This window comes from Triticum aestivum, chromosome 6A (assembly GCF_018294505.1).
Source record: "Triticum aestivum cultivar Chinese Spring chromosome 6A, IWGSC CS RefSeq v2.1, whole genome shotgun sequence".
Classification (NCBI taxonomy): Eukaryota; Viridiplantae; Streptophyta; class Magnoliopsida; order Poales; family Poaceae; genus Triticum; species Triticum aestivum.
Genome location: NC_057809.1, coordinates 580,401,513 through 580,422,650, shown reverse-complemented (window position 1 = coordinate 580,422,650; position 21,138 = coordinate 580,401,513). Strand labels below are relative to the sequence as shown.

The following is a 21,138-nucleotide window of genomic DNA, read 5'->3' as shown; positions in this document are numbered from 1 at the left end:
CGTGCTGTCGTGCAGATCAAGTGAAGAATCAATCATCAAGTGGACTAGGTGCTCCGAAGGCTAATCAAAGGCAACGATGAATCAAATGCTTTTTCGATGGCTAACCAAAGGGGGTGGATCACGGGGAGGGAGACGGTTAAAATAAGCACCAAAGTGTGATGCGTACAGACGGCTTCAACCATTGACCGCGCTGTCTCTCTCTCTCTCTGTCGGGCTCGCCAGTCAAAACTGATTAGGTGACGCCACGAAAGAGGGGGACATCAAAGCAGGCAGGACCAGTCGCAGTCGCAGTCGCAGTCATGGACTAGGTACGACGAGGCGAGCACGTGGGCCCCGCGCTTTGGGGGACAGCACAGTCTGTCCGTGGACCTCGCGATGAAACGTGCGGAAATTCACCAGGGGAAGCATGGCAGCCACATGACACGATGGCCGACTGCACGGTGGGGCTACAAATAGATTTGTTGGGCGGGCCAAGCTGCTAAATATAGAACACATGTGATTTTATTTTATTTTTGCGAGTAGAACACGCATATATTTACCCAAATGATCAGCTCGCAATGGTGACCATCAGATCGGCCCCGCAAATCAGTGTTTCGCATCCGTTTGTTCCGCGACATATTCGCGCAAACGCTCGGTGGCCAGCCTTTTCCTCGTTCTCAAACAACCACACTCCTCCCCCTTTTGTCTCAGAGTTACACATTTTGTCCCTGCTCGCACCCATCATCGATCACGCTCTTTCGCCCCCCTCCCCCCCCCCCACGCCACGTGCGGCTCCCTCTCTTCCATGTTCGGCGGCTGTGGGGATTCGGTGCTCACCTTCGTCTCCCCTACACGCGGCTGCTGCCTTCGCTCATCCAACAGTCATAGGGGGTTTCGGCGTGGCTACTCCATTTGCCCACCAGACGATCACACCCTCTGCATTCGCCGTACGCTACTCATTCCTTCCATATTTGGCGACCATGGGGGTCCGCGTGTGACTGTGAGGAGCTGCACGATGCTGTCATGCTCGATAGGAAGCACCACCCCTAGCTGTGTGCGTGTCCTGATCTATGTTGTCGCGAGGAGGGGCAGCATGCCACCTTCAGGCTCGATGGGAAGCACTAGCGCCGATAGTTGTGCACGCCGTGATTTGTGCCGCCTGTGACGAGGAGCTCCAGGCGGTTGCTGGGCTATATGGGAAGCACCGACGTGTGTTGCTCCTCTCCTAGCGAAGGTACTCGTCAATGCTGTGATGGCCTGGCTTATTAGTGATGATAGACTACTCATATCAATAAGGAATTTCTTTTTTTTCTGGTAGCTCATTCGGACAGAACTCCAAAGTTAAGCGTGCTTAGCTTGGAGTAGTGTCAGGATGGATGACCGACCCGAAAGTTGCTCCCGGGTGCGCACGAGTGAGAACAAAGTGCGCAGAAAAGACTAGTATTAATCTGTGGGGACAGTCTAGATCCCGCCAGGAGTAACGACCACCGGCGAGTGCGTCCGGGGCGTTACAAATGCCCATGTCCACCTTTCATTTTTTTCTGTCACCATCCACAACCGGTAATTTTCCTTGAACAAACGGGGATATGTTGATTGGGGAGATTTTGAGGGAGATCGGGAAGATTTTGTGTGTTTAGTTGACATTGGTCGATTTTGAGCGGTGGGGGCTAGGGTTGTTGGGCAACTCCGAGATCATAAGATAAGTAGAGTCGGGATGGATGGCATCCGAACTGGCATCACAGGCCGCCATGAATATCCATACACTACAATGCAACGGACTTGGGTTGATAAGATGAGCAATGACAATCAGAATTTCAATCTTTTTCTGTTTCAAAATTTGACCATTACACATTTTTCATAATTCTTGCCATCATTTGGTAAAACAAATTCTACTAAAGTTGCCATGATTTTCTAGTGAGTAGTGTTCCTAGATAACATTTTTTTTAAAGTTGCCATGTTTAAATGAGTAAAAATCATAAGTTTTTCCATGAAATCATTGCATTTTTCCTCTACATTTTTCATGACTCGTATGTCATTAAAAATGCCATGTAACTTGTACTTTTATTTCTAAATTTGCCATCAACCAGAAAACAAAATTTCCAATGTAGTTTCCGCATTTGCCATGACCTATAAAACAAAAAAGAAAATCCAGATCACTTCTACTTTGTTTTCCTAAATTTGCCATGAACCAAAGAAAGACTTTTTCAAAAGCAGTTTATGCATTTTCCATGACTCATACATCAACCTTTTTATTTTATTTTTGCCATGTCACTTGTAGTTTGTTCACCTAAAATTGCCATCGATAAGAGAACACATTTTTCAAAACAGTTTAGGCATTTGCCATGACCCACTAATCATCTTTTAAAGTGCCATATCACTTTGCACTTTGTTTTCCTAATTTGCCATCAACCATGCAAACAACATTTTCAAAGCAGTTTGTGGATTTGCCATGACACATAGATCATTTTTGCCATCTCACACACTTTGTCTTTCTAAATTCTCCATCAACCATAGAACAAACTATTATGAAATCAGTTTATGCATTTGACATTAAAAGTTGCCATGTCACTTGTCCTTTTGTTTTTCCTACATTTGCCATCAACCAGAGATCAACAATCATAAAACACATTTCTTGTTTTTTTGCCATGTTCTATATAAAATCGCTTGTACTTTTCTTTTCCTAAGTTTTCCATCAAACTAGAAACCAAAACTTCATGGCAAATTTTACAATAAAATCTTAGATAGCAATAAGTTTTCAAAGTTTTACTATGTGACCCATTTTAGATTTTTTTATTCTAGTTTGTTTACTGCATTTTGCCAGGTCTTATAGTTCAATGCCATTACATATTTTAAACTGTCCATCTCATGGCAAAACTATACATCATGGCAACTGTATGTGTAATGTCACTTTGATTTTTTGGCAGATTTTTAGATAATTTGTACTCGTTCACATTGTAGGTATTGGACCTTTTTAATTATCCATAGCATGTCAAATGCATGAAAAATGTTTACTACTCAAATGGATTTTTTTCATATTTTTTCATACAATCATGGCAAATATTTAGAAACATCCCTTGCTACTTTTCTCTATGCTTGCCAAATTATAGTTTCCCATGTTTGGCAAAACTAGTTTCATAAGCATGGCTAACTATACGATGGGCCCATCTAGGTTCACAAGAAATGGATTGTGCAAGGGGAAGACACAATTTTCTTTCCATTATTTTCTTTCTACAATATATTTTGATGTTTCTTGTTGCGATGGCAAATCTCCGCCTTTCCCATATGGCAAATATTTTCTTTGTATATGTAATTTTCATGCTCTTGCCATGGAAAATCACACACGGTCTCACACGTCCACACCATACTTATTTTGCATAGATTGTCCATGTTGTGCAATGTCATTCTGTTTTACAAGGATGGCTCACCAAAACGCCACGCTAGCCCAATTGCTAATGATGGATTGATCTCCTAGGCCTCCAACCTACGCGGCAACGTCGACGAATTGATAGTAGAGTTTGACAGCTCACCGACCAAAAGCGAGACTTGGGGTCGATGGCGAGGACGATCTAGATGAGTCCGGAGTGGCCGGCTTGCGATTGATAATCAAGGCGAAAAGGAATTTACCAAGATCATCACGAACCTGTAACAAGTGAACTCGATCTGAAAAAAAGACCATGTCCATGTTGGTTATCGACTACGTTTTTTAGAGACAAGGCTACCGACACCTGGGCCATGGGTTACCTGCATATGTGGGAGGGGGGGGGGCCCTTGGAATTCGAGGGCCCGGGGCGGCCGCCCCTGCCGCAACCCCCTCAGGGCCGGCCCTGAGAGGGAGTACGAACAGTAGTAGTATACTCCTACTACAGGTGTGTAGTACAACAATCTTGAGCTAATGAATGTTTGCTTACCTCAAAAGAAAAAGGAAGTCAAACGCATATCCCTCTCTTCATTCCCCAGGGGCAATGTTCTAAATACCACATCTCCCAGGGGCCACCGCGCAAGACTCCGCCGACTGGAAACGCTCGCTTCGCGAACCTGCCTCGTGCCTTCCGCCCGCCGCAGCCCGTCGCTGACGCGTGGGTCCCACCGCGCCCCCCTCTCGCCTCGCGGGCAGCCGTCACGCGGCCGCCGCGTATATAGCGGGCTGGCCTCGCCCCACCTGCCAACCCACACCTGCTCCCCCCACCTCATTAAAAACTGCCCATTTATTTACCAATTCCGGCGAACCTCAATCGGCGACGACTAGGACGAGGTACCGCCGGCAATCATGTGCGGCGGCGCGATCCTCAAGGACCTCAAGGTCCCCGCGCCGGCGCGGAAGGTGACGGCGGCGGTGCTGTGGCCCGAGAAGAACAAGCCCAAGCGGGCCGACGGCGGGGGCTGGCGCCTCGCGGGGCTCGGCCGGCGCGGGGGGCGCGGGCTGGACGACGGCGAGGAGGACTTCCAGGCCGACTTCGAGGAGTTCGAGGCCGACTCCGGGGACTCCGACGTGGAGCTCGGGCGCGCCGGGGTTGCTGGGAAAGACGGCGACGACGAGGTTGTCGAGATCAAGCCCTTCGCCGCCGTCAAAAGGTCCCTCTCCCAAGGTATCGGCCCCGCGTCCGCTTGGACTGGTTCTTTAATCCGCGTATTGTTACCGTCCGCGATTGACTGCTCTAGAAGATAGGACATTGCGTGATTGGGCAGGAATAGAAATCGTGGAGGGGTTGCTGTCGGAAGGCTGTATTTGGGGGCGTGTTGCTCCTGCTTGTTTAGATATTTTGGATTGGATTTGATATCATGGAGTGATTTGGGTGAAGGGTTAGGCCTTTTTCCATTTCTCTGTTGTGTTTGTTTGGTGATGATTAGCCTGGCAGGCTGTTTCTGACGCTGTTCCTTTCAGAGAAGCGATTTGGGTTGTTAGGTTGTCCATTGCGATTTATGGTTTTCGTGAGCTTTGATGGTGATTCATATGCTTACTGTTTATAGTCAAAAGGGGTTGAAAATCCGCAGAAAAGGGCCGAATTTCTCCGTTTTGTTTGGAGGTCTCGCCTCTTGAACTGTTTCCTTGTTAGATGGTTGTCGATTTTCGTGGGGTTGCTGTAGACTAGGATCAGTTCTCAGTGTGAAGGATTATTCTGTTTTTCCTTCTCAAACAGGAAGGATTATTATGTCACTTGCTGAATCCTGAGAAAATAAATCCTTGATTCTGCATCGTCTATAATGCAATTTGCAGAATTAATAATTGCAGAATGATGATAAAGGTCTATAGCATGAGGTTTGTTTATCAAAACTCTGTTTTTTTATTAGATTGTTATTTTATTTTATTTGTTTTATTTTTGGGCGACTGATGCTTTCACCCAAACATGGCCCTTCATGGTTCAATGTTTATTAGGATTGTGATATTATACATATAAATTCATGTCCATGATGAAATTATTTACTTTCTGTGAGAGAAGTTTGTCTGTGTTGGTCCCTCTTAACCAACTCAGTGGTTTGGCTGTTCGATCGGGTAGGAAGAGAAATTGTTTAGGGGTTGGTGTTGGAAGGCTGGATTTGTATGGTGTTAGACCTGTTTGTTTAGAGATTTTGGATTGGAATCGATTGGATGCGTTTTCATGAAGTGATTTGGGTCAAGGGCTTACTCTCCAATGTTAGCCTGAAATAATTAGGCTAGTAGGCTGTTTCCGCACTGTTCCTTTTAGAGAAGCGATTTTGGTTGTTTAGGTTGCTGATCTTGTGATCTATACTTCTCATGAGCTTTGATGGTGACTCATATGCTTACTGCTGTTTATAGTCATAAGGGGAAGGGCCGAATTTCTCCATTTGAGGTCTCGGCCTCTTGAATCTTTCCTTGTTAGATGGTTGTTGATTTGCATGAGGATTGTTCTAGACTTGTTCATTTATCAGTCTAAAAGATTATTCTACTAAGTGTTGAATCCTACTAAAAATATCCTTGATTCTGCATCGTGTATAATGGGATTTGTAGATTAATAACTGCAGAATGATAGCAAAGGTCTATAACATGAAGTCTCTTTATCAGAATCTTGGATTTTTATCAGTTGTGATTTATTTTATTTTATTTTATTTGTTTTGCGGGTGACTGATGCTTTCACCCAAACTTGAAGAGGATAGCACCCATCATGGTTCAATACTCATTATGATTGTGATATTTTACATATGAATTCATGTCCATGATGAAATTAATTATTTCTTGTGAGAGAAGTTTGTCTGTTGGTCTCTCTTAGCATTGACATTGGTCTTCCATTGCAGATGACTTAAGCACCATGACTACTGCTGGTTTTGATGGTCCTGCACAAAGGTCAGCAAAAAGGAAGAGAAAGAACGAGTTCAGGGGTATCCGCCAGCGCCCCTGGGGTAAGTGGGCTGCTGAAATCAGAGATCCTAGCAAGGGTGTCCGTGTCTGGCTTGGTACTTTCAACAGTGCTGAAGAAGCTGCAAGAGCTTATGATGTTGAAGCACGAAGGATCCGTGGCAAGAAGGCCAAGGTTAACTTTCCAGAGGAACCAACAGTTCCTCAGAAGCGCCGTGCTTGCCCTGCTGCTCCTAAAGTTCCCAAGTCAAGCGTAGCACAGGAACCTACCGTCATACCAGCAGTCAACAACCTTGCCAACCCAAATGCTTTCGTCTACCCATCTGCTGACTTTGCATCAAAGCAGCCGCTTGTTCAGCCTGACAACATGCCATTTGTTCCTGCAATTAACTCTGCTGCCTCTGTTGAAGCTCCTGTTATGAATATGTACTCTGACCAGGGAAGCAACTCCTTTGGCTGCTCTGACTTGGGCTGGGAGTATGACACCAAGACTCCAGATATATCATCCATTGCTCCCATTTCCACCATTGCTGAAGGAACAGAGTCTGCAGTTCTCCAGAGTAAAACCTACAACCCAGCGGTGATTGCTGAAGGAGCTGAATCTGCGCCTGTCCAGAGCAACACCTACAACTCAGTGGTGCCTCCTGTTATGGAGAACAATGCTGTTGATTTTGAACCTTGGATGAGGTTTCTTTTGGATGATGGCGTGGATGAGCCGATTGATAGCCTTCTGAATTTTGATGTGCCTCAGGATGTCGTTGGCAACATGGACCTTTGGAGCTTCGATGACATGCCCATCTGTGGCAAAATTTTCTGAGGGATTCAAACCCCTGTATATCAGGACAAAGGGTAAGCCTTCGCAATTTGGATGTTCGGTCTGAGGTTGATAATCTTTTCATTATCCTGAACTTTTTGTTGCGTGTTTCAGGAATAAGACTATGGGAGATTGGGAAGCACCCTGTTGTCACCTTTGGTTAGTATATGCCTATGTGCAAGCTTAGATGCAAAAAAGTCGCATCCTGAGTCTCTTTAGTAGTCGACCCTTTCCCTAGGTGACTGTCGATGAACCGTTGTCATTTATGAGTCTGACGAACCGTTGTCTTTATCTTTTGTCAACTCTTATATCGTCGCTACCATTTCTGAATGTGAACAGCATGGATCTGTGTCCAGTTTGCTTTAATCTGTGGTAATAGAAGTAACCTATATATCTTATTTCTGAGCATAAGTTTATCTGTTAAATATGGATTTTCCTGGCTGTTTGCACAGTTTCTGCTGTACAGGTGTGGTAATTTATATTATACTCCTTTTTTCACTTAGGCTCTGGCAAAACATACCAGATTTGTTTAAAAAAACCCAGATTTACTAATTTTTGATACTAGCTGCATGATCATCGGGAGTCATTTTTTCTACATTTAGTTCTCACCGATGTACTCCCTCTGTCCCATAATGTAAGACGTTTTTTTTTGACACTACACTAGAATAAAAAAACGTCGACGGAGGGAGTAGTTCTTATAAATATTTAGGGCGCCTAATTCATAATTCCAGGGATCTGTTCCATTCTATTCCATTTCAGTGCATTCTTTATAGCAATGCACTTTACTGTCTCTCAGTCCCTCTCGATGTGAGAAGCCATGTGAACAACATGTACATTTCACTTGATTTATTACTAGTACCTTCACCGAATTGGTGGTCTCATGTCATTGTCATGTTAGGTCCTTGATTTGATTCGAAGTCGTCGGCATAAGTAGTGCACATCGCATTCTTTTTCTCTGAACAAGAAAAGGCGCAGGCGCCATATATTCCACCGAAGCACAGATTACACTGAGGATAGCAAAGCCCTCGGGGATAAAATCTGTGAAACATTGGGCATTGCATTCTAATCGTGGGTAGAACTATTGCCGCTAAAAAACTGTGGTAGCGACAGTGTCCTGACTGTCGACCGTTGAGCGAAGATGTGAGCGCTTTCATTGAAAGTCCTGGATATGTGATATAGACCTGAGCTGATAAAGTACTTGTAAATACACAGAAATCTACAAGAGCTGATCTGATTTTTCAGCGCCCGGGAGGATGGTTCCTTGGATTTCTTGCTGCGGCTGCTTTCGCTAGCGTTAGGTAGTCTGTTAGAAACGTGGCGTCCTGCATATGCATTTGCTTGGCTTGGCTAGCATGGCAGCTAGCTTCAGCGCCTGTGCTTCAGCCTGAATTGGTGGGCTTATTGTTGATTTGATTTGACATCGTCGTCATAAGTAGTGCACGTCACCTTCTTACGATGAGTAAGTTATTGTTACTCGACAATCACATGGCGTTCACCAAAGGTATTCACCTAGGTAGTTTCCACGGACTTTGGGCTTAAAAGTGACATAATTGGGTAGGTAATCTCCGGCCATTAGCGCATATACATACAGGTATTAGTACTGGACCTGCTATATTTCTTGAGCTTGCTGGAGGCTGTTATGGAGAAGCCAGTTGTTTTCTTCCCGATGACTCCTAATTCTAGTCCAATCACACAACTATTTGGGGCTACCATTTTGGCATTGCACCAGTCCTCTCCTCGTTTTAAGAACAACAATTGTGTTTGTTTGAGTTCTGGTGGCTCTTTCTTCCCTTTAAATAGAGTGGACTGATTTTTGTTGGTGAGCAAACAAATACCTCACGTATATGTTGTGGACCCATGGTAGTGTTGTAGCCTGGACAGTGGACACAAGTATGCTGGCATTAACGAGGCATCTATGGGTACTTATCGTCTGACTAGGGAAGTACTAACTCCTTTGGCTGCTCTGACTTGGGCTGGGACTCCATATAGTACTACTATATCATCCATTGCTGAGATTTCTAGCATTTGCCGAAGGAGACAATCTTGTCTACAGTAACACCTACAACTCAGGGGTGCCTCCAGTTATGGAGAAGAATAATCAATCTGACTGGTGAACTGACCAATTTGAGGGATCTGTTCCATTTTCAATGCATTCTTATAGAATTGCGTTCTACGGCCTCTCAACCCCTCTCGATATGAGAAGCCACTAGTAAATATGCCCGTGCGTTGTTACGGGCCGTTGTCTAAACAATGCATCCTATAGGTCCAGCAGAGCCTCCTTCAAAATTTAATCTGCCCCTATGACAAATGAAAATTAGCATATTTTCTTGTAAAATGAAGCTGCAATTTTCTCGCAACACAAATACATAAGTGAATCCTCTTAATATGGGCCATTTATACAACAAATTTGTTTTCAAAGAATTTCTTGATTTGGTACCACCTATCTTCTGTAAAGATAGTATAAGGTGTCCAACGTTGTGACGGGATAAATATTTGATGATGTCCAAAGGATTGAGGAAGGAGATCAAACATAACAAAAAATTGAAGAACGGTAATGAACAATTTAAGAGCCACAAGTATATAGATATTTTAAATAAACAAAAGCAGAAACTCCTTTGTCTGACTAGGGAAGTAACTCCTTTGGCTGCTCTGACTTGGGGTGGGAGTATGACATCCAGACTCCATATACTACTATATCATCCATTGCTCAGATTTCTAGCATTTGCCGAAGGAGACAATCTTGTCTACAGTAACACCTACTTCCTCCGTTCGGAATTACTTGTCTCGAATATGGATGTATCTAGAACTAAAATACGTTTAGATACATCCATTTTCGCGACAAGTAATTCCGAACGGAGGGAGTACAACTCAGGGGTGCCTCCAGTTATGGAGAAAATAATCAATCTGACTGGTGAACTGACCAATTTGAGGGATCTATTCCATTTTCAGTGCATTCTTATAGAATTGCGTTCTACCGCCCCTCAACCTCTCTCGATATGAGAAGCCACTAGTAAATATGCTGGTGCGTTGCTACGGGCCGTTGTCCAAACAATGCATCTTATAGGTCCAGTGGAGCCTCCTTCAGAATTTAATCTGCCCCTATGACAAATGAAAATTAGCAAATTTTCATCTTGTAAAATGAAGCTGCAATTTTCTTTGCAAACAAATACATAAGTGAATCCTCTTAATATGGGCCATTTATACAACAAATTTGTTTTCAAAGAATTTCTTGATTTGGTACCACCTATCTTCTGTAAAGATAGTATAAGGTGTCCAACATTGTGACGGGATAAATATTTGATGATGTCCAAAGGATTGAGGAAGGAGATCAAACATAACAAAAAATTGAAGAACGGTAATGAACAATTTAAGAGCCACAAGTATATAAATATTTTAAATAAACAAAAGCAGAAACTCCTTTGTCTGACTAGGGAAGTGACTCCTTTGGCTGCTCTGACTTGGGGTGGGAGTATGACATCCAGACTCCATATACTACTATATCATCCATTGCTCAGATTTCTAGCATTTGCCGAAGGAGACAATCTTGTCTACAGTAACACCTACTCCCTCCGTTCGGAATTACTTGTCTCGAATATGGATGTATCTAGAACTAAAATACGTCTACATACATCCATTTTCGCGACAAGTAATTCCGAACGGAGGGAGTACAACTCAGGGGTGCCTCCAGTTATGGAGAAAATAATCAATCTGACTGGTGAACTGGCCAATTTGAGGGATCTGTTCCATTTTCAGTGCATTCTTATAGAATTGCGTTCTACCGCCCCTCAACCCCTCTCGATATGAGAAGCCACTAGTAAATATGCCCGTGCGTTGTTACGGGCCGTTGTCTAAACAATGCATCCTATAGGTCCAGCGGAGCCTCCTTCAGAATTTAATCTGCCCCTATGACAAATGAAAATTAGCATATTTTCATCTTGTAAAATGAAGCTGCAATTTTCTTTGCAAACAAATACATAAGTGAATCCTCTTAATATGGGCCATTTATACAACAAATTTGTTTTCAAAGAATTTCTTGATTTGGTACCACCTATCTTCTGTGAAGATAGTATAAGGTGTCCAACGTTGTGACGGGATAAATATTTGATGATGTCCAAAGGATTGAGGAAGGAGATCAAACATAACAAAAAATTGAAGAGCGGTAATGAACAATTTAAGAGCCACAAGTATATAGATATTTTAAATAAACAAAAGCAGAAACTCCTTTGTCTGACTAGGGAAGTAACTCCTTTGGCTGCTCTGACTTGGGGTGGGAGTATGACATCCAGACTCCATATACTACTATATCATCCATTGCTCAGATTTCTAGCATTTGCCGAAGGAGACAATCTTGTCTACAGTAACACCTACTTCCTCCGTTCGGAATTACTTGTCTCGAATATGGATGTATCTAGAACTAAAATACGTTTAGATACATCCATTTTCGCGACAAGTAATTCCGAACGGAGGGAGTACAACTCAGGGGTGCCTCCAGTTATGGAGAAAATAATCAATCTGACTGGTGAACTGACCAATTTGAGGGATCTCTTCCATTTTCAGTGCATTCTTATAGAATTGCGTTCTACCGCCCCTCAACCTCTCTCGATATGAGAAGCCACTAGTAAATATGCTGGTGCATTGCTATGGGCCGTTGTCCAAACAATGCATCCTATAGGTCCAGCGGAGCCTCCTTCAGAATTTAATCTGCCCCTATGACAAATGAAAATTAGCATATTTTCATCTTGTAAAATGAAGCTGCAATTTTCTTTGCAAACAAATACATAAGTGAATCCTCTTAATATGGGCCATTTATACAACAAATTTGTTTTCAAAGAATTTCTTGATTTGGTACCACCTATCTTCTGTAAAGATAGTATAAGGTGTCCAACGTTGTGACGGGATAAATATTTGATGATGTCCAAAGGATTGAGGAAGGAGATCAAACATAACAAAAAATTGAAAAACGGTAATGAACAATTTAAGAGCCACAAGTATATAGATATTTTAAATAAACAAAAGCAGAAACTCCTTTGTCTGACTAGGGAAGTAACTCCTTTGGCTGCTCTGACTTGGGGTGGGAGTATGACATCCAGACTCCATATACTACTATATCATCCATTGCTCAGATTTCTAGCATTTGCCGAAGGAGACAATCTTGTCTACAGTAACACCTACTCCCTCTGTTCGAAATTACTTGTCTCGAATATGGATGTATCTAGAACTAAAATACGTCTAGATACATCCATTTTCGCGACAAGTAATTCCGAACGGAGGGAGTACAACTCAGGGGTGCCTCCAGTTATGGAGAAAATAATCAATCTGACTGGTGAACTGACCAATTTGAGGGATCTCTTCCATTTTCAGTGCATTCTTATAGAATTGTGTTCTACCGCCCCTCAACCTCTCTCGATATGAGAAGCCACTAGTAAATATGCTGGTGCGTTGCTACGAGCCGTTGTCCAAACAATGCATCCTATAGGTTCAGCGGAGCCTCCTTCAGAATTTAATCTGCCCCTATGACAAATGAAAATTAGCATATTTTCATCTTGTAAAAGGAAGCTGCAATTTTCTTTGCAAACAAATACATAAGTGAATCCTCTTAATATGGGCCATTTATACAACAAATTTGTTTTCAAAGAATTTCTTGATTTGGTACCACCTATCTTCTAGAAAGATAGTATAAGGTGTCCAACGTTGTGACGGGATAAATATTTGATGATGTCCAAAGGATTGAGGAAGGAGATCAAAGATAACAAAAAAATTGAAGAAGGGTAATGAACAATTTAAAAACCACAAGTATATAGATATTTTAACGGGAACACTAAAGCCCACACGTATGGGCGTTTGCATCTCGCCCACATGCGTGAATCCATGTCCGTTTGTGGGTGCACGAATCTTAGCATGCTTGTGGTGCCATGTAGGACTGGGCTGGTGTGTGGGCATTCACTCGGTCGCCCCACGTCTGTTTCACCACACGGAGGGGACGGTGTGTGAGCGTTTAGTAGTTCGCCCACACGCCAGTTTTCACTCACGCACAAGGGCTGCTGTGTGGGCATTTTCCATCTCGCCCACACGCCCGTCTCCTTTCCCACATCCAAGCTGCCAGTTGCCATGCGCTTTGCAGTGTACATGGCAACTGCCCTAGTGTGCTTGTAAGTAGATGGCAACTCTCTCTTTTTTTTACCCGAACATGTCAGTTGCCATATGTTTTGCAGGGTACACGACAACTGCACTAATGTGCTTGTAAGCAGATGGCAACTCTCTCTTTTACCCGAACATGTTGTTTTGCCATATCTCTTTGTAGCGCTACACGGCAACTGCCTAGTGTTAGTAGGTGGCAACTCCTAAGGTTTTCAAATCACGACAACTGTAGTAAACCAGACCATACATGGCAACTGCTTAGTGTTAGTAGGTGGCAACATCTAAAGTTTTCAAATCATGGCAACTATAGTAAACCAGACCATACATGGCAACAGCTGCAGTTGTCCAAAATGGCATCTGGCACTTGACCTGAGATGGCAACTGCAGTTGAGCAACCATGGCAACTGTAGTTGTCCGACATGGCAACTGTAATTCAGCGACATGGCAACTGCAGGTAAACGGACATTGGAGAGGGTCCGGACCATGGCAACTGCAGGGACGCGTGGTGACTGTCACGCTGGGCGTGCGGGACGTGAGGTAGGTGGCTGAGAGAGGTCGTGTGGGCGTTATGCAATTTGCCCACACGTAGGCGTGTGAGAGGGCCCGCTAGGAAAAATAAAAGACGTGTGGACGCTAGTTATTTTGCCCACACGTAGGCGTGTGAGCTGATCCTCTTAGACACCACACAAAACGTGTGGGCAGATCCCTTAACAGCCACACGTGTGACAGTTATCGTCGTCCTATTTTAAATAAACAAAAACAGAAACTGAATACACGATTTCTTCCATCCATTCTCGCCCTACACAAGCAGAATTTACAAATAATATCTTCTTTCACACTGCATATTTGGACCAAACAAAGCACGAACAAAATTATGTTTATTCTATGCCTTGGTCACGCTTCTACGTAGTAAATATACCCGTGAGTGTCTACGAGCTGATTTTACTTTTTAGGCAAACTTGATTAGCGCATACAGGGCAGCGGATGCATTTAGGAAAAAGAAGGAAACAATACGTCTAGTTTTAAAAAACATCTGTGAAACACTGTAATTAAATAGGTGCCTGGGTGGGAATCGAAGTGTAATTCTCGCCGGACTAATGAAGTGAGGCAGCTTACTGCTGTCAATGCAGGAAGTTATATGTTTCTAAATATAAGTCTTTTTAGACATCTTAATATGGACTACATACGGAGTAAAATATATAGTAAAATGAATGAATCTACACTCTAAACTACGTCTATATACATCCATATATAGTTTATATTAAAATCTCTAAAAAAAGTTATATTTAGGAATAGAGGAAATATACTATATTTATACATTTCGGAATTAGCCAATAATATCAAATTGACCCTAATGGTTTACGGCCAACGAATTATGGGAACGAGATCCTCTGACGTAGAACAAAACTACTGCAGAGGGACGTCCGAGACGGATCACCGTCCGTGCAGCATCCAATGGCAATGGCTAAACACCGGCAGAACATAGCAAAGCCATCGGCCCATGAGCATGATGCGGCCCAGTCCAATGAGATGGTGCGAGGACGACAAAAGCGCACGAGGTCGGCGGAACGCGATAGCTTAAGTGAACACGGTGCCCGGCTGATCGATTTGTACGTAAATTGTAAATCTCTGCCTTTCTTTTGCCATCTTGAGATTTGCTTTAATAATAAGAGTGGAATTAGTCGAACTATCGTCATCAGATTTGTTTTGAATTCGATAAATCTTTGTGCAACTCTGCGTTAATCTTGTAATTAGGGCAACTCTAACACGCGTCCGCTCGGTCGACCAAACGGAAAAAAGCGAGCAAAATCCGCACACGTTTGCGTCGGCGCATTGGAGTTGCGTCGACCTCCAATATACATTTCAATGCAAACGGACATACATGGCTCATTGTGTCGGCGCGTTCGAGTTGCCCTAATTACAAAATCGACGTAGAGGAGCGCAAAGCTTTATCGAATTCAAAACAAATCTGATGACGACAGCTCGACTAATTCCACTCTTATTATTAAAGCGAATTTCAAGATGGGAAAAGAAAGGGAGAGATTCACAATTTACGTACAAATCGATGAGCAAGACACCGTGTTCACTTAAACTATCGCGTTCCGTCGACCTCATGCGTTTTTGTCGTCCTCGCACCATCTCATTGGACTGGGCCGCATCGTCCTCATGGGCCGATGGCTTCGCTATGTTTTGCCAGTGTTTAGCCGTTGCCATTGGATGCTGCACGGACGGTGATCCGTGTTGGACGTCCCTCTGCAGTAGTTTTGTTCTACGTGAGAGGATCTCGTTCCGAATTATGAGGCACACTTTCCCGTGCTACAACTCTGTGTAAAACTACCATCACGGCTACCACCAACACAGAAGCTCCTTTTTCAGAACAGCACACATGTCCTGTACAGAGGAAATGACCAAGTAAATCAATCTCAAAAAATAATAATGTTTGCATAAGATAATGTTGGGTAGGGAGAAGAGTGTACGGAAGTAATCTTACCGGTCTATTTTTCCATCTCTCATCATCACCCTGCCGATGGTCTTGAAGTTGTTGTTGACCCCAACAAATAGGCCGAACGGTTTTTCATACATGTTCGATCTGTAGATGGGGTCGAAGATAATCACATCGTCAAAGTGTTTGTACTGGAGGTTCTGGCCACTGGTCCAGAGTAGTGGCCTCACTCTACAGTTACTACCAACCTGAAAAGTATACTGGAATGTTGGATCCTCTGCTTTGATCCTTTTTTTGGATAAAGGGCGTTTTTACTAACTCATAATGAAGCTTCAAGGTCCTAGCAAGGTTTTCAAGGTCTTACTGAGATCCTAGCAAGGTTTTCAAGGTCTTACTGAGATCCTCATACCACAAATTCTTTGCTCCAATATCAGCAATGTGTGGGCACATTGTTTTCCCTTAGTCGGCAAATCAAGTCCCTCGTGTTCTTGTCGATATTACTATGAGACCGCCAAGATGATAAATAACACAAAGAGCAAAAGTACTAACTACTAATTACAAGGGGAGGATAATTGCATACCTCACACGCGCAAACGAATTGCTATATGCATTTAGTTCCATGAGAATCCATACTGCTCGCTCCACACCTAACTCCAAAACCATATTCCAAGGAATAAACATTGTAGAATTCATATCCTTCGTCAAGACAAACGAAGGTTCCCACAGGTGAATGACCGAAGCCTCAGTTTCTCGCCTTCTCCAGCGTGCTAACATGATACACAGGGCCGGCTCTATGTTTTTCGGGGCCCTTGGCCAAGTTGAAAAAGGGCCCTTATAGGTAATATATATGTACACATATCCGATCATATTTTATTATTCTGAGACGTATAACATATAAAATATTGATAATCACGCAGACTATGTCATATCATGAAAGGAAGACTAATAAAGTAGCAAAATATTAAGTATGAGAAACAATATTCCCTGCTAGTTTGATTACCTTAAATAGATCCAAATTCTAATTCATAGACAATAATGCTTCAATAGATCAATACGACTAGAAATATGATGAAACTGAAAAGATAAATACGTTTACGCCAAAAAAGCAAGAAAATCAACCGTACAAAGAAAATCAAGACGGAAATCACGGAATCAAGGATTAAAGGGCCACCTGATTGCAGCAGCCGGCGGCTGGCCGGCCGGGCGTCCGTGCGAGTCTTCGAGAGACAGAGAAAGCAGCAGGCGGAGGCGGACGAGCCCCCGAGGCAACCAGGACCAGACGCAGATGCCGAGATGCGATTCAATCGATCGAATCGATCAATGTAGTATGCCAGGCGTCGTGCCTTTTCCTCTCCTGTAGTTGGGCTGGGCCTGTACTGATTCATTTTTTTCCAGCCAAATAGATGTATAGTCTTATATGTATTTGATGATGGGCCCTCCCAGACCGGGGCCCTTGGCCCAGGCCAAGGTGGCCTACCCCCAGAGCCGGCCCTGACGATACACAGAAGCAGATCCATGTTCATCGCCGCGCCCTACAAAATCTGTTATCAGGAATCAGTTACATAGGCAGAGATCAACAGTAAGTTGATGAATGGGAGTACAATTTCCTTAATTTGCACCAGGTAGCGCACAACAGACCAATATCCAAATATTGAAGCATCCATATGTTATCTGAATTTTAACCTCAGGACTGCAATTAGCAAATGCAAAACTGTGTAGTATATCAACACAACAGACCCTGAATGGTCTTGCCTATCTAAACATAGCAGGTTCACAGAGACTTGTGAAGTAGGAGACATCAAATGAGTGAAAATGACTAAACTGAGATACGTACCGTGAGTTCAAGAACCCTACAGTTTGGATTCTTAATTTGCACCGGCCAACACAAATCTAATATATCTACGAACTATCAATCAATACAGGAGTATTATTGTCTATGCATATCGATCGATGCATTTAATTGCCATAGAAAACACAACCGTTCATATTGATTTACCACAAACTACTCACAACAAACCAGCTACTTGCGGACAAGTTAATCAAGGAGCCCTTCGTTCAACAATAAAGAACTCGATATCAGCGTTGCCTAGGAGAGCGCCATGTCTCAGGCGGCCTACAAACACTTCACCACCATTCTTGGCTCCTCCACTCCGCGAGATCACTCCATCTGCCTAGAGACCATCGACAGCAGAAACTTCGACTTGTCTAAGCTTGACCTGCCGTTCTCCGAGGCCGAGATACGGGAAGCTATCAAGAAAATGCCCACCGGGAAAGCGCCCGGGCCGGATGGATTCACTTTGGAGTTCCTACGTGCTTGCTGGCCCATCATGAAGGGTGACATTTGCGCGGCCTTCGAGAAGCTCTATGCCATGAACGGCCGTGGTTTTCACAAACTTAATGAAGCCTTGCTTTTGCTCCTGCCCAGGAGACGCGAAGCGGCGGCGCTCACGGACTACCGGCCCATCAGCTTGATCACATCCTGGCAAAGCTATTTGCCAAGGTCCTGTCCCTTTGGCTCGCCCCGTATGGGGGAAATTGTCTCCGTCAACCGGAGTGCATTCATTGCTGGGAGATGTGTTTGCGTCAATTTCCTCCAAGTGCAACAGACCGCCTGGCTCCTTCACAACCTCAAGGAGATGAGAGTTCTCCTCAAGCTGGACATTGCGAAGGCTTTTGACACTGTGTCCTGGACCTTTCTCCTCGAGGTTTTGGTGCACCTCGGATTTGGTCGATGCTAGTGTGAGTGGATATCCATACTCACATCCACGGCTTCGACCCGCGTCCTCCTAAACGGCAACCAGGGCCCGCCGATTGACCATGCCTGAGGCCTGCGGTAGGGTGACCCCTTGTCTCCTATGCTCTTCGCAACCATCATCGACAAGCTCATCAACCTGCTTTAGCACATCGGTGTCCTCCGGCATGCTGCAGCGCCTCACCACGCGCCACGCCGCATCAAGTATTTCCCTATTTGCAGATGACGTGGTCGTCTTTTGTCACCCGAACCCAGCGGAGCTGGCGACCATTCGGGAGCTCCTCCACATCTTCAGCGATGCCTCCGGACTTCGCACAAACTGCATGAAGTGATCAGCAACCCCAATCCAGTGCGCCCCGAGGTGGTTGACACCATTGCGGCCATGCTATCATGCACTGTGACCACTTTTCCCGTCCCTTACCTCGGACTACCGCTCTCGGTCCGCAAGATTCACGCCTCGACACTCCTCCCGCTCGTGGACAGATTGGTGAAAAAGCTGGCCACTTGGAAAGCTTCCCTCCTCTCGCGCGGCGAGCGACTCGCTCTTGTTCACCACGTTCTCACGGCCATGCCGGTGCATATCTTACTCGCCATGGCCATAAACCCCTCCATCCTCAAGAAGATCACAATAGTGGTCCGCGACTTCTTGTGGCATGGCCGTAAAGAAGCTAGGGCCGGCTGCTGCCTTGTCAGATGGCCAAAGATCTCTCGACCTCTTGAGCTTGGAGGCCAGGCCATTCACGATATTCACCGCATCGACATCGCACTGCACGCTCATTGGCTATGGCTGCAGGCTACTGATCCCGCCCGCCCATGGAGCCACCTCCAACTTCCCAGGGACGAGGAAACTAGTAAATTCCTCCATGCTTCCACGAACTCGACCATCGGGGATGGCAGGATGTGCCGGTTCTGGTGCGACCATTGGCTCCAAGGACAGTCTATCGCTGAGATCGCTCCAACTCTTCTCTCCTGTAGGGGAACTGTAGATCGAAAGTATGTCTGGGAGGGGGGGAGGGGTGATTAGACTACTTGACCAAATAAAAATCTATCCTTTTCCCTACACATGCAATTCTAAGAGTATAGCAGCGGAAATAAAGCATTGCATATGAAGGTAAATGGAAGGGTTTGGAGAACGCAAACACAACGGAGACACGAATATTTTTGGCGTGGTTCCGATAGGTGGTGCTATCATATGTCCACACTGATTGAGACTTCAACCCAGAAAGGGTAACGGCTGCACGAGTCCATGGAGGGCTCCACCCACGAAGGGTCCACGAAGAAGCAACCTTGTCTATCTCACCATGACCATCTCCCACGAAAGACTCGCCTCACTCGGGTAGATCTTCATGAAGTAGGCGATCTCCTTGCCCTTACAAACTTCTTGGTTCAACTCCACATCTTGTCTGAGGCTCCCAAGCAACACCTAACCAATATGGGAGACACCACTCTCCAAAATATAATAGATGATGTGTTGATAATGAACTCCTTGCTCTTGTGCTTCAAATGCTAGTCTCCCCAACACTCAACTCTCTCTCACAGATTTGGCTATGGTGACAGAAGGATTTGAGTAGAAAGCAACTTGGGGAAGGCTAGAAATCAAGGTTCAAATGGTAGGAATGAAATCTCTTGATCTCAACACATGAGTAGGTGGTTCTATCAGAAAATGGATGGTGGAAGTGTAGGCACGTTCTGATGGCTCTCCTCACTTATGAAGGAGGGGTGGAGGGGTATATATAGCCTCCACACAAAATCCAACCATTACAGACTTTTGACCCGTCTCGGTTGCACCAATTAGTAAACTCGGTGGCACCAACCAGTACAAAAATATGAACGTTAGGAATCTCGGTGGGATCAATGTGCCAGGGCTTAGGGAAAACTTCAACTCGGTGGCGCCGATTGCATCAACTCGGTGGGATTGAAGTGAAGCAATAAGCAATAGAGAATCAGTCAAGCCAACTTGGTGGGACCGATTGCAACATCTCGGTGAGACCGAAGTGAATGCAACAAGTCACAGAGTGCTGGCAAGGCCATCTTGGTGACACCGAGATCCATATCGGTGTGACTGAACTGTTAGGGTTTTGGCAGTGGCTATGTCAGCATGAACTCGGTGGCTCCGGATGAGAAGTATCCGTGGGGCCGAGTTTGGAATTAGGGTTTGGAAAAATTTGGATAGATAAAGTCACTGAGGGTTTTGGAGCAATATCACTAAACACTTGAGCAAGTAGACCATTAAGCAACACCTCATCCCCTTTTAATAGTATTGGATTTTCCCATGGACTCAATGTGATCTTGGATCAGTAAAATAGAAATGAAAAGTCTTGAGCTTTTGCCAATCCTTGTCCTTAGCATTTGGAGGGGTACACATCTCTATTTCATGCCATGCCAATCATTGAACATCTTGAAATACTTATCTTAAATGGATATTAGTTCAATGAGATATATGTTTTTATGAATTACCAAAACCACCCGGGGATTAGTTGCACTTCAATCTCCCCCCTTTTGGTAATTGATGACAACATATAGATCAAAGTTTCGTCAAATGATTAAGTGAATAGAATACATCATCGCTTTGAGAAGTATGTGATAAGCAAGAGCTCCCTCTAAATTTGTGCATTATTAAAAAAATTGCGTTTGAATGCAAATGCACATGGACAACCAAGGTGGGTCATCCTGTTGAGCGTCGTCTGGGAAGATCGGAC

General features: G+C 44.4%; 1 long non-coding RNA gene and 1 pseudogene across 2 annotated transcripts; one reads left to right on the top strand and one right to left on the bottom strand.

The window, feature by feature from the left end:
* Positions 1 to 4,131: 4,131 nt before the first annotated feature.
* LOC123128663 (ethylene-responsive transcription factor 1-like) lies at positions 4,132 to 7,504 on the top strand (annotated as a pseudogene). Its single transcript, XR_006463378.1, has 3 exons — positions 4,132 to 4,565; positions 6,232 to 7,141; positions 7,221 to 7,504. The product of XR_006463378.1 is annotated as an ethylene-responsive transcription factor 1-like (transcript).
* Positions 7,505 to 15,227: 7,723 nt separating this feature from the next.
* On the bottom strand, positions 15,228 to 17,004 carry LOC123131124 (uncharacterized). The gene is made up of 2 exons (XR_006464070.1): positions 15,736 to 17,004; positions 15,228 to 15,635 (listed from the first exon to the last, which is right to left on the bottom strand). It is a non-coding gene; the product is annotated as an uncharacterized lncRNA (long non-coding RNA).
* Positions 17,005 to 21,138: the final 4,134 nt, after the last annotated feature.